Here is a 12,972-nt window from a genome sequence, read left to right as displayed (position 1 = left end):
TGCATTTAAAAGATGTAAAGTTGTCATTTAAATATTTACTGCTTTTGGCCTCATATTTATTACCGATTAGTAGCTTTGACATTAGTAACTTAAACACTGCTCTACATTTATTTTTCAAGCTCTGTCATAAATAATCTCAGAACAAGGCATTCGGTATTTCTAAAATGGCTACTTCTCCCCAGCCAATAGCATCTGGTTAAACTCCTTTCTTTACTCGTTGTCGATGACCTTAACAAGTAGCTTAATGATAGAGACTGAAATGGGCTAATTGCCAACTTTCCAAAACTTTTCTGGAAGAAATATAATTTAGTAGGAAGAATATATCCAAATGCAATACTCAAAAAAAAAAAAAGAATCTGGAAGACTGCTATAGACTGTATGCTTGTGTCCCTTACCTGCAAATGTATATGTTAAAATCTAACCCCCAGTGTGATGGTATCTGGAGGTTGGGCCTTTGGGAGTTGATTAGGTTATGAGGTGTAGTCCTCATGAATGGGACTGGCAGCCTACTAAAATAGAACCCAGAGAGCTCTCTCCCACCTTCTTCCACGTGAGGACACAGTAAAAAGATGGCCACTTATGAACAAGGAAGTGGGCCCTCACCAGACACCAAATCCACCAGCACTTTGATCTTGGGCTTTCTAGAACTGTGAGAAATAAATATTTGTTGTTTAAGTCACTCAGTCTATGATATTTTTGTTATACAGCCTGAAAAGACTAAGACAGAAATTGGTACCAAGAAGTGGAACACGGCTGTAACAAATATCTAAAAATGTGGAAGCAGCTTTGGAATGGCGTAACAGATAGAGGCTGGAGGGGTTTTGAAGTGTAGCCAGAAAAAGCCTGTATTGCTGTGAATGGATCTTGCAAGGTGATTGTGGCGAGAACTCAGAAAGAAAAAAGGAGAACTGTAAAGAAAGTTTTTGTCTTCTTAGAGAATACTTACATAGTCATGAACAGAATACTGGTAGAAATATGCACGGTAAAGGGCAGTCTGATAAGGTCTCAGACAGAAATGAAGAACACGTTATTGGAAAGTGGAGAAAAGACAATCCTTGTTATAAAGTAGCAAAGAACTAGGCTGAGCTGTGTTTGTGTTCTAGTGTTTTCAGAAGGTACAATCTTCAAGGGATGAAATTAGATATTTCGCTGAAGAGATTACTGAAGAAAATCTTGAAATAGTGGCTTGGCTCCTCTGACTGTACTAAAATGTTGGAGAGAGACGATTAATGATGGAACTGTTAAGCAAAACGGAAGCAGAACTTAGAGATTTGCATAATTCTCAGCCTTTTGATGTTGCAAAAAGTGAGAACAGTAAGGATGTGGCCAGGAGACCATCAGATAAGGAGATTATTATGCATAAACCATCTCAATGGAGATCAGGCGCTGTTCTTCAAGACAATGGAAGAGGGACCCTAAAGGAAATTCTGAGATCATCAGGGTGGCCACACATCACAGCCAGAGCGCACAGGGTTCCAGGGGCATGTCTGCCTACACCTGTGTTTCAAATGACAGGGCTGCCCGAAGTGGCAGGGCTGTAACATCAGTCTAGGAAAGTCAAAGGTACAGGATACCAGCCCAGACAGAGAGCCAAGCCCTAGGGGGACATCACTGTGCACCCAGTGGGCCTGGAATTCAGAGCATCAAGTCAGAGACGATTATTCTGGAGCATCAGGTTAAATTTTGTTTGTCCTCTTAGGTTTTGGACTTATTTAGAACCCATTGCCCCTTTCTTCTTTCCTATGTCTACCTTTTGGAACGGGAATGTCTATCCTATGCCTCTCCCGCTAAGGTATTTTAGAAGCACATAACTTGTGTGGTTTCAGAAGTTCACAGCTGGAGAAGAATTTGCCTCGGGATGAAGTGTAGCTTGAGTTTCACCCATATCTGATTTAGATGATGCTTAGAGGCGACTTTGAGCTTAGACTTTAAAGTTGACGCTGGAACAAGTTAAGACTTTGGGGCTATTAGGTTGGAGTGATATATTTTGCATGTGCCAAGAATATGAATTTTTAGGAACCAGGGCTAGAACACTGTAGGCTGAATGTTTTGTCTCCCCACCACCACCTCTCCTTCCCCAAATTCATCTACAGAAACCTAATCCTCAATGTGATAGTATTTGGAGGTTGGGCTTTGGGGAGGTGATTAGGAAGTGAGGGTGGAGCCCTCATGAATGGGATTAGCAAGCACCCTTATAAAGAGACCTCAGGAAGCGCTCTCACTCCATCTGCCGTTAGAGGACACAGTGAGAAGACAGCTGTCTGTGAACGAGGAAGAAGTGGGCTCTCACCAGACATGGAATCTACTGGCACCTCGATCTTGGACTTCCAGGCACCAGAACTATGAAATAAATGCTGTTTAAGCTACCTGGTCTATGTCATTTTAATTATAGCAGACTGAACAGCTAAGACAGAAATCTCTTCAGAGATGTCTGCTTCTAATGGCCATTATTTGTAGGGTGCAAAACACCCTACAAAAAAGTCCTACGGGGCTTCCCTGGTGGCGCAGTGGTTGAGAGTCCGCCTGCCGATGCAGGGGACGCGGGTTCGTGCCCCGGTCCGGGAAGATCCCACATGCCGCGGAGCAGCTGGGCCTGTGAGCCATGGCTGCTGAGCCTGCACGTCTGGAGCCTGTGCTCCGCAACGGGAGAGGCCAAAACAGTGAGAGGCCCGCGTACCGCAAAAAATAAATAAATAAATAATAAAGGTGAAGCCAGAAAACAGAGGACATTCACATTTCCAACAATTAGAATCGCAGCCCGCTTTGTTTAACCTTTGAATTACAGTCAAGAAGCATATCATTAGTTCAACACAAGTCATAAATATTGGGGACCTCCAGTATATCAGGCACTGTTCTAGGCTCTGGCAACAAAAACAATAAAAGGCAACCCTAGATCTCAAGGAACTACCACTTTGGGTGACAGAGAGAAGCATCTATGTAAATAAAGATACATTATTGGTAATAAATGCATAGAGGCATGTGGAAATTATCCTGAAGGAAATAAAATTCGCTGTCGTTGGACGCACGATGCAGGAGAGAATGGGTATGAGAGGAGAGGGCATAAGGAATGTCTTCTCGGAGGAGTTGACGAATGAGATGAGTTTTAAAGATACAATGGGAAACACACTGATTTTAGTTATAGCTGTAGATATAGATAAAGAGGTAAACAAAGTTTTAGAGAGAAAATTACCTGTAGATATATCTTAGTTGTCATGGGCTGTATCTAACTGAGTGAACAACTAGACAACAATTTGAAAGAGCACAAAAAGTCCTCCGTGATCTGATGCCTGGTTACCTCTCCTTTTTTTTTTTTTTTTTGCCGTACGCAGGCGTCTCACTGTTGTGGCCTCTCCCGTTGCAGAGCACAGGCTCCGGACGCGCAGGCTCAGCGGCCATGGCTCACGGGCCCAGCCGCTCCGCGGCATGTGGGATCTTCCCGGACCGGGAAACGAACCCACGTCCCCTGAATCGGTAGGCGGACTCTCAACCACTGCGCCACCAGGGAAGCCCCCTCTCCTTTTTTTGGCAGCTCTTTCTGTTGCACCCTGGGTAAACAAACACTCCATGCAGGTCACACATCCTTGCCTTTGAGCACACTACTCCCTCTGCTTGAATGATCTTTGCTGCTTATGCAGAAGGCAAAAAAAACCCCACACTCATCCTTAAGGTTGCAGATCTTCAAAGACGACTTCTCTGACTTTCCTCCCTGCAATAACTGATCATTCCTTCCCTTGTGGTGGCTCTGTTTCTAGTACATACTTTCATTACAGCAATCGTTACCCAACATTATATAACTTTCTTAAACTGAATGCCTATCTTCCTTAGTGCCTTGAGAGCTGGCAATGGATCTGAATAACACTGCCAGTGGTGTGATGGAGTTGGCACGTATAAGCTCAGGAGAACTGACTGTTACATATACGAGAATTTTGTGAGCCATTTATTAAATCTTTGTCAGCTTGAAATCATCTATGGTGGGAGTATGTATACCTAAGAAACTGGCAAACACTACAAAACAGAACCCTTTTCTTTTCAGAGCTTCAGTTTACAAGCAATCAATAACTGTATTTCCTGGGTCTTACTCATTATGATACAAAGGAAAATGTTCAAAAATGTTTGTTGAATAATTAAATTATATTAGACCAAGTTTTAAAGTAACACATTCAAGTTTCAATGATTTAAATTAAATAAAGTTAGTGCAAAATATAAGAATGATGAGTAGTTGAGAGGCAGGTGAGTAGAGAAACCTCTCTGGGCATGGTGAGTTCTGAAAAAGGAATTTAAGTTCTCAGAGAGGAGATAGAGTGATAATTATAGGAGACATTGTGGTAGCCAAAAAGACTCTTTAAGGATCAGATTTCACATAATTTTTTAAAAGATAGGTATAATATTTCCTACCACAAAATTTTGTGAAGATAACATATTATATATAAAATGTTGTATAAACTTTATAGTATACAACTATAGTTGCTATTATTGGATTAAAAACAATTGATACAGGTCATATAAAATATGTTAAGATGTTCTTTCCTTCAGAAGCAAAGGGGACACACTCTCTGGGATTGGTTAAACTGTATTGTTTCTAATGACCATATTCTCATCTATTTTTTGAAATACTTCCTAATGTTAAAAAAAAAAATAGATCATATTCAAGCCCTATAATTCTATGCCATAGGCAGTACTGTCCTGTGCTAGAAATGGCTGGCTCTGGTCCTGCTCCAGCGCTCCCTAGGACTTTTTATTTATTTATTTATTTATTTTTTGCGGTACGCGGGCCTCTGTTGTGGCCTCTCCCGTTGCGGAGCACAGGCTCCGGACTCACAGGCTCAGCGGCCATGGCTCACAGGCCCAGCCGCTCCGCGGCATGTGGGATCTTCCCGGACCGGGGCACGAACCCGTGCCCCCTGCATCGGCAGGCGGACTCTCAACCACTGCGCCACCAGAGAAGCCCTCTGGCTTCACCTTTCTAATAACAGATGCTATATACTAAAAGGGAATGTGTTTTAAGAGTTCATACTAACCTTATTTAGAGAATGAAGACTTATTAAACCCTTTCAGCCTGCTAGAACTTTCCCCCAGGCTGAAACCCACCCAGTTTAAGCTCAGCTCAAGTACTGTTACAGGGAGGCTGATACAAAGAAGGAAGGATTTACATGATGCCCAGAAGTGGGATAGAACTTCTGATCCTTGAATTTTTGTGTTTAGCTTTAGGACATTTTTAAACTGGGCACCAACATAGGTCTACCTCCACCAGCTACAGAAACCAGAAGTTTCCTTTTAAAATTAGTGAATTTCAAGGCTGGAAAATAATTTTGGGTATATACATTGGCACATCTCAACTTGAGCAATACTGAGGCAGATACTCCTAGTATATGCCAGTTACTACTGATCATTCTTTGGACATGTTGTGGCCTTTAACTGCTCCATGTATAACATTGGGACTATAATAATATATATATTATAGAGTTAAATTGAGGACTAAACCAGATGATGTATATATAGTGCCTGCCCTCTAGTCATATCTCTATCTGTGCTCTTATTATTGTATCTTATGCAGTCAGGGGTAAGGATCAGGGCCCAGATTGATTGGGTTCAAATTCCATCTCTCCGGGCTTCCCTGGAGGCTCAGTGGGTGGGAGTCTGCCTGCCGATGCAGGGGGGCACGGGTTCGTGTCCCAGTCCGGGAAGATCCCACATGCCGTGGAGTGGCTGGGCCCATGAGCCACGGCTGCTGAGCCTGCACGTCCAGAGCCTGTGCTCCGCAACGGGAGAGGCCGCAACAGTGAGAGGCCCGCGTACCGCAAAAAAAAAAAAAAAAAAAAAATTCCATCTCTCCTACTTACTGGTTGAGTCACTTTAATTAAGTCACTTCACCTATCTGGGCTTCAGATTTCTCATCCCTGAAATGGGAATAATAGTAATAACTGTCATAAAGGATTGCAGACAGAATTAAATTAAATGCTATGAAGAGTTTGATACAGGATCTGGACCATAATTAACTGGAGATGAATTTAAGAGATAGGTTAGCATTACATCAAAGAAGTAATTGAATTTCAAGCTTCAGGAAAAGAAGTTAACCTCTGTAGGGCTTCCACAATATTTTAAACATTCTCCAATGTTACTGATGATTACTGTTGCTGATTCATTACCAGCCCATTGCTGAACATCTCAATGAACTTAGCATGTATCATTATTTACAATCATGATAAACAGTCATTTTTTGCTTCACAGCTCTTCTCTAAACTTCAAAACTATGTTCAGCATTTTATAAAAGTTTCTTCAATTTTCTTGTAAAAAAGTTAAGCTGGTATTAGTGTACAAATTTGTTTTCCTTAAAATAAAATTATCTGACTATTACAGAGTCTCCCAAAACCTCCCGCCTCTTTATTCGATTTCTTTCTCTAATAAGCAAGCACGCCTTGAGATTATTTTCTCTCTTTTTTTGCCATCAGAGGTCCAAATATGTTGCTCTTTAACAAACATGGTAATAAAAGCAAAGCCTCAAGGTCCCACTTACTGTTATGTAAAGGTTGGTTATAGAATGCAGTGCATGAAGAACACTTGCTTGCCTAGAAACTATTCAGGCTCACATAAGTGTCAATTTCACCATACCTGTCTCTTGATCACTATAAAGTACGAGCTTCTTGAGGACAGAAGTTCTATTTAATCATCCTTGGATCCCTAGCTCCTGGCACAGAATATGACCCACAGTGGGTGTGTTGATTGAATAAGTATAAATAAATAGAAATACTTGATGCTTCTTAGTCATTGAGTTACTGATGTTCAATTTTCTATTGGATTTTTCTTTTGATGCACTGGCAGATGACTATTTAAAGAACAAGCAATAAAAAATTGGGATTGTATCCATATGAATCACTCCATGAGTTATTTGTATATGGATTTCAGTACATCTTATATCCAGGATTTTGTAGTCGTTTTCAAGGGACCTTGGTAAGTTCAAACTCTTAAAATCAGAGCTCGAGTCTGCATTGCTTCTTTATGGAAATTCAAAGGCCTTAGAAATGTTCTAAGAATGCAAATGCTTGCTTTGGTTTCCAATTATACTTCGCAAGACAAAGAACATTAATTTAAGCCCGTTATGCTTAGCTCCTTCAGGGACAGGGTGTGGAAAGAACTAATGTTTATCGATCCTGCATTAAGTGTGAAACCCATTACATATGATCATTAAAAAAAAAAATCAGGTTTGTTGAGTTATAACTTACACAAAGTAAAAGACCATGACGAGGTTTGACAAGTGTGTATAGCTGTGTAACCACCATGACAATTGAGATAGACAACAAATAGATCACCACCGCCAGATTTTGCTTGTCCCCTTTCTAGTCAACCTCCCATCTGCCCTGCTAGTCATTGGCAATCATCCATCTGATCTGTGGCTAAGGTTTTGCCTTTCCAGGAATGTCACATTCCTGAAGAAATTATACAGTATGTAGTCTTTTGTCTGGCTTCTTTCAGCATATGTCCTAATTTAATTATTACTAGAATCCTATGAGGTATGTGTTGTTAGTCCCATTTTATAGATAAGAAAATGGAGGCTTAGAGAGTTTAAGCAACTTACCCAGGTATTGATCCCATACCTAAAGTTCTGATACTTTTGGTCAATCAAGATCCATTATTTAGGTATTTGCTCACGTTCAGTTTATGCTGGCATTTTGGAGCGTAAATGGAAAGGTCATTGGATCCACCTGGTGCTGGCATCTTAGCATCTAGCCTAACACGTGCTTAAAAATTATGAGGGGGCAATTCCCTGGCGGTTCACTGGTTAGGACTTGGTGCTTTCACTGCAGGCGCCCGGGTTTGATTCATGGTCGGGGAACTAAGATTCCCACAAGCTGTGTGGCACAGCCAAAAAAAAATTTTTAATTAAAAAAAAAAAAAGATGAGGAAAGCAATTAATGATTAGCCACCTTGAGATGTTCCTAAAGCTCTGGTCCACCCTGACCCTTAAAATGAGATTGAGTCAGTACAATAATGCTTGCTTTAACTGAAAATAAGGTGGAAAGCTCAAGAAACACACACAGAGAGGGGTAAAATTAATCTACATAGTGCAGTATTTACAGAGAAACCACCAGTACTGTCTCTTAGAAACCTCTAATTATGTCAATGAGGATGACATAATTGTTTACCAGCAGGGTACATGAACTCCTCTGTCTGATGAAAGCCTAAGTGAAATATATATAGATATAGATATAGATATAGATAGATGTGTATATATATAAAGAAAACATAATAAATGAGACAAAGATTTGGGGTAACATACTATAAATTTTTTTATGTTCCTCTTCTCTAAAAGATGATTCCACATCCCAGCAAAGAAACCCTGTAATCCTGATATAATGTGAGAATTAGGGAGAAAAACAATTCTACCAGGAGAAATCATTTAGACCCTAGGATGAAGAGTTTTCTTCAATAGTTAATCTACTCAATAACTATCATTGAGCCTTCTATAGTGGCCCGAGGATGAGGGTATCATAAGAAGTAATCTGTTTCCTTGGAAATACCACAAGTATTTCTTACGTGCTTGCTGTATGCTTAGGCCATGGGACTTATATATTTTTTAAAATTTAGAAATGTTTAATATTTTATTAGCCTTAAATCAGATTAAGATTATGCATGTCTATGGACATATGCAATTCTTGGAAATATTCTAAGGATTAAAAATCACATGCTCTCATTTCCAGTTCAACTCAGGTCAAGTGGCATTAAACAAGTGGGTTTCTTTTCCCCTGTGCTAGGAAGCCGTCTCCTTTCCTTTACTGACATATGGATGCTATCACTAAAGATAAAAGGAGATCCTTTCAGAAAAAAAAAAATTTTTTTAATCCAAGATATTACCTTCACAAAATCTACTGCATTCTTTGAAGAAGCAGCCACATACTGACTCTGTCTTTTTAAGTCATTTATTCTTATGAGGATGAACTCTCTGGCGACCCTGGCTGCTGAATCAGGAAGCAGACAATGAACCCGACAGACAAGGCAATGAAGGGTATTCGGGAGGCTCAGTCCAGGTGAGGAAGGACTTACTTCTGAGGAGGGACTGATGCCTACCTGAGCACGGCATGGATCAGCCACTCTGCACACCCCTGCAGTTGGACTAACGTCCTGCACTACCTAAGTCTTCACTGCAACAAGTTCAGGATGTAACAAATTGTCAGCTTCCTCTTGGTTAACATCTAAGACAACCGGAGCCAGTTCTCTGACAAAAGTTCAAGAATTCAATTTTCTTCAGTTATTGCTGCTCACAGATTTTTTTCTCAACATATTCTAAATGAATTAGCTCTGAAGAATGACACTTACCAGCCATAATCACAACATCGTGGGTGTTTAGAAGACTACATAAATTAAACATAACATCGATGTCCAAAGCTCTCTAACGTAACTGACACTAAAACATTTTCCCCTTTGCAGTCATTTTTTTTTTCATTTGATTTTATAACTATTTCTTCCTAAATCCTATCAAGGAGACAATGCTGAGACAGAACTTTTTTTTCAGATCTTTTGAATATGTGAGTAGTTCCTGGAAACCCTAATTATTCCTTGTAGAAAAATGATCTACAGGTGGAAGAAAAACAGCAGAATTTCTATAAACATGACCCAGGTTATAAAAGAAATTCAGAGCAGAAGAATAGCATTGCTATTCAAGGCCAAAGTTAAACTTTACCTAAGCAATTTTCCTATCTTTTATAGTCTGTGGACTCTCTCCCTCTCTCAGTTACACAAACTTGCAAGTACTATGTCTTTCTTTAGTGTTTACTTGCTATTTAAATATAAAACTCCTTTACGTGAAATTACTAAATTAAGGGGAAAGCATGTTTTGGTTTTTAAATATACAGCTATTTTTCTTTTGCAAAAGTTGGGGTCAATCCATACTCTTACCAACATTGTGTAAATGTTGTGTCTCATACCTTTCATCTGTCCATGAATCATTACCCCTAGCATGTATGTACATTCCTATCCTAATTCAAAATATAATGTCACCCCTAAAAATAAAATCGTCATACAATAATATTGTTGGGATTTTTTTCCTTCCATAATCTAAATCCGCCCTTTCTCTACTATGGGAGAACCTCCTAGGAGTGGAGATCCCCTCAACTAAAACCACTGTACCTGAGTCACTCAGGCTCCTTTCCCCTCTTCCCTCTCACTCACTTCTCCCCAGGGAAGGAGGAATGCTTTCAAGAGGATTTGCTGACATTGGTGGAAGGAACCTGGCTTGAGCGTTTTGATATTTTTGCACTCTGCCTTTTAGAACCAGGTTGCTAACAAAGACAGGTCACTGAGCTCTAAGCATGGCGGTAGGCTTCCATCCTCTTGGGGAGGACTGTAGTTTTCCAGCATCACCTACCATTGAGATCAGGTGGTTGCTTTGGTCGAATTCAGGGGTAGAGTGAGCTAACTCGTTACACTGAAGATCTAAAGTCTTATTTCCCAACCAGCTCATCAGAAAAACACTAGCATTTTAATCTCAATCTGTCTCTCTTTTCCAATCTCTTGATTGAATGTAAAGTTAGAAGATCAAGAGACGTTTGTAAGTTTCCTTAACCCTCTGTGTGCATGTGTGTGTGTGCAATGCAGATGCATATATGTGCGTATGAGGAAACATGTTCTTTTACATAGGTATTTATATTTCTATTGGTAATTATCCAAATAAATTATACTCTAGTAATGAGAACACATTTGAGCTACTGAAAATTATTAGTGACATAAAATTTGACCTATGTTCTGTTCACAGGATCCTACTAGTAATACTAATTTTCTCTGACTGCAAAAGCATCAAAACAAAGTTTAGCGACTTGTGCCCACCATGCTTCTTCATACATAATACCTCCTTTTCATCTTGAGCCTTAAAACAACTTTATGAAGGGATGAGCAATGAAATTAATTTCCCTGTTTAAAAGATAAGGCTTTTGGGGAACCCTGCTACACTGTTGGTGGGAATGTAAGTTGGTGAAGTCACTGTGGAAAACAGTATGGAGGTTCCTCAGAAAACTAAAAATAGAATTACCATACAATCCAGCAATCCCACTCTTGCGCATATATCCAGACCAAACTATAATTCAAAAAGATACATGTACCCCTGTGTTCACAGCAGCACTATTCACAATGGCCAAGACACGGAAACAATCTACATTTCCACCAACAGAGGAATGGATAAAGAAGATGTGGTACATATATACAGTGGAATATTCCTCAGCCATAAAAAAGAATGAAATAATGCCACTTGCAGCAACATGGACGCAACTAGAGATGATCATACTAAGTGAAGTAAGTCAGAAAGAGAAAGACAAATACCATATGGTATCACTTATATGTGGACTCTAAAATATGGCACAAATGAACCTAACTATGAAACAGAAACAGAATCATGGACATGGAGAACAGACTGGTGGTTGCCAAGGGGGAGAGAATTGAGGGAAGGATGGACTGGGAGGTAGGGGTTAGCAGATGTAAGCTTTTATATATAGAATGCATAAATAGCAAGGTCCTACTGTACAGCACAGAGAACCATATTCAATATGTTATGACAAACTATAATGAAAAAGAATATATATTTAAAAAGAATGTGTATATATATATATGTATGTATAACTGAATCACTTTGCTGTAGAGCAGTGTTTAACACAACATTGTAAATCAACTATACTTCAATTTAAAAAATGTAAATAAAAATGAGGCTTTTAAAATATCATTCTACCACTGGTGTGCTAGGACTCTGGCCCTTGGAGAGAGAGAGAGAGCATTTTTGTATTTCTTGGTGTAAATATTTCCACCAGAGCTGATTTCAAACTGCCAACAGTTTAACCATCAGCCAATCATTTTCAGCCATGAAAATGTAACAAGCAGCCCCCACCCCGCTGCAAAACAGCCACTAATCCAAACCAAGTCTTTCTGATTCTGTCTCCTGGATTTTATTTGGCCGCACCTCTTTGCCTCTTCACATGGTCCCCTCTTTCATTTAATCTACTCTAATTTAAGCCTTCAAATTCGATTTCCTAATTCTGTCCTCTAGATTTTCCTCTCTCAATCCACCCTCTACGTGGTGGGCAGAGAGATGCTTCTAATACGTCACTCTGATGTGGTCTTGCTCTTAACGCATTAAATTCTCACCAGAAATGTATGAGAAATCCAGTTTCTCGGCATCTTTGCAAGCATTTGGTGTTATCGCTATTTTTTATTTTAGCTGATCTAATAGGTGTGTAGTGTTCATAGAGTTTTTAATTTCAGTGATGATGATTTCTAAGAATTCTCTTTGGGTCTTTTCCAAATCTGTTTAATTCTTTACAATAATGTCTTATTCCATGTTCATTTTTGTGTTCAGCTTTTATTCTTTAACTATTTCATATGTATTATTTTATATTCTATATTATTCAGTTTAGTTCTTGGAAATCTAGATATGTTTGTTATTTCTGAAGACTCTCAATTGTGGTGGTTTATACCTTATATGCTTATTACTTTGCTTTATGTTGTAAGTTCAGATTTGGCTGAATTTAATCTGTATGATTCCTGAGAGCCAAAAATGGACATTTCTTCCAGATAGGATTTGGACCACTCGTAATTACAACCAGAGGGCACTGACCTGGGATCACATGAGCCCTCTTCAAGGGTCAGAACCAAAGGCAGCTGCCTCAGTTTCACCTGCAGCATTTTAACTGAGACCCCCACGTTAGTTTCCCAATCTCAGCACTTATAGCATAAATACCCCAAAGTAAACTGGGATTTCTAAATTTCTTAACATTATCATTTTTTTAAGTTTTAGCTAATTATTGTTAATGTGGGTGTGTTTACGCTACTGGAAAATTCCGTTTGTCTTGAAATTTTAGAAATTCAGTAAAATATATGTTTGTTATAATTGGTCTAAGATTCCTTTTAGCTCTAGTAGGAGGATCTTTCAAAAGAATATGGCCTTGACTCCATCTCTCATATTTTTTTTGGTTGCCCCTTACTAGTGCTTTGCAT

At 39.4% G+C, this 12,972-nt stretch overlaps 1 protein-coding gene across 1 annotated transcript in view; it reads right to left on the bottom strand.

Annotated features, from left to right (window-relative positions):
- Positions 1–12,972, bottom strand: part of DPP10 (dipeptidyl peptidase like 10) — a 1,288,081-nt gene that overhangs the window by 971,671 nt on the left and 303,438 nt on the right. The window lies entirely within an intron of this gene.

This window comes from Pseudorca crassidens, chromosome 6 (assembly GCF_039906515.1).
Source record: "Pseudorca crassidens isolate mPseCra1 chromosome 6, mPseCra1.hap1, whole genome shotgun sequence".
Lineage (NCBI taxonomy): Eukaryota > Metazoa > Chordata > Mammalia > Artiodactyla > Delphinidae > Pseudorca > Pseudorca crassidens.
The sequence above is the reverse complement of the archived record's forward strand: the minus strand, read 5'-3'. Positions and strand labels throughout refer to the sequence as shown.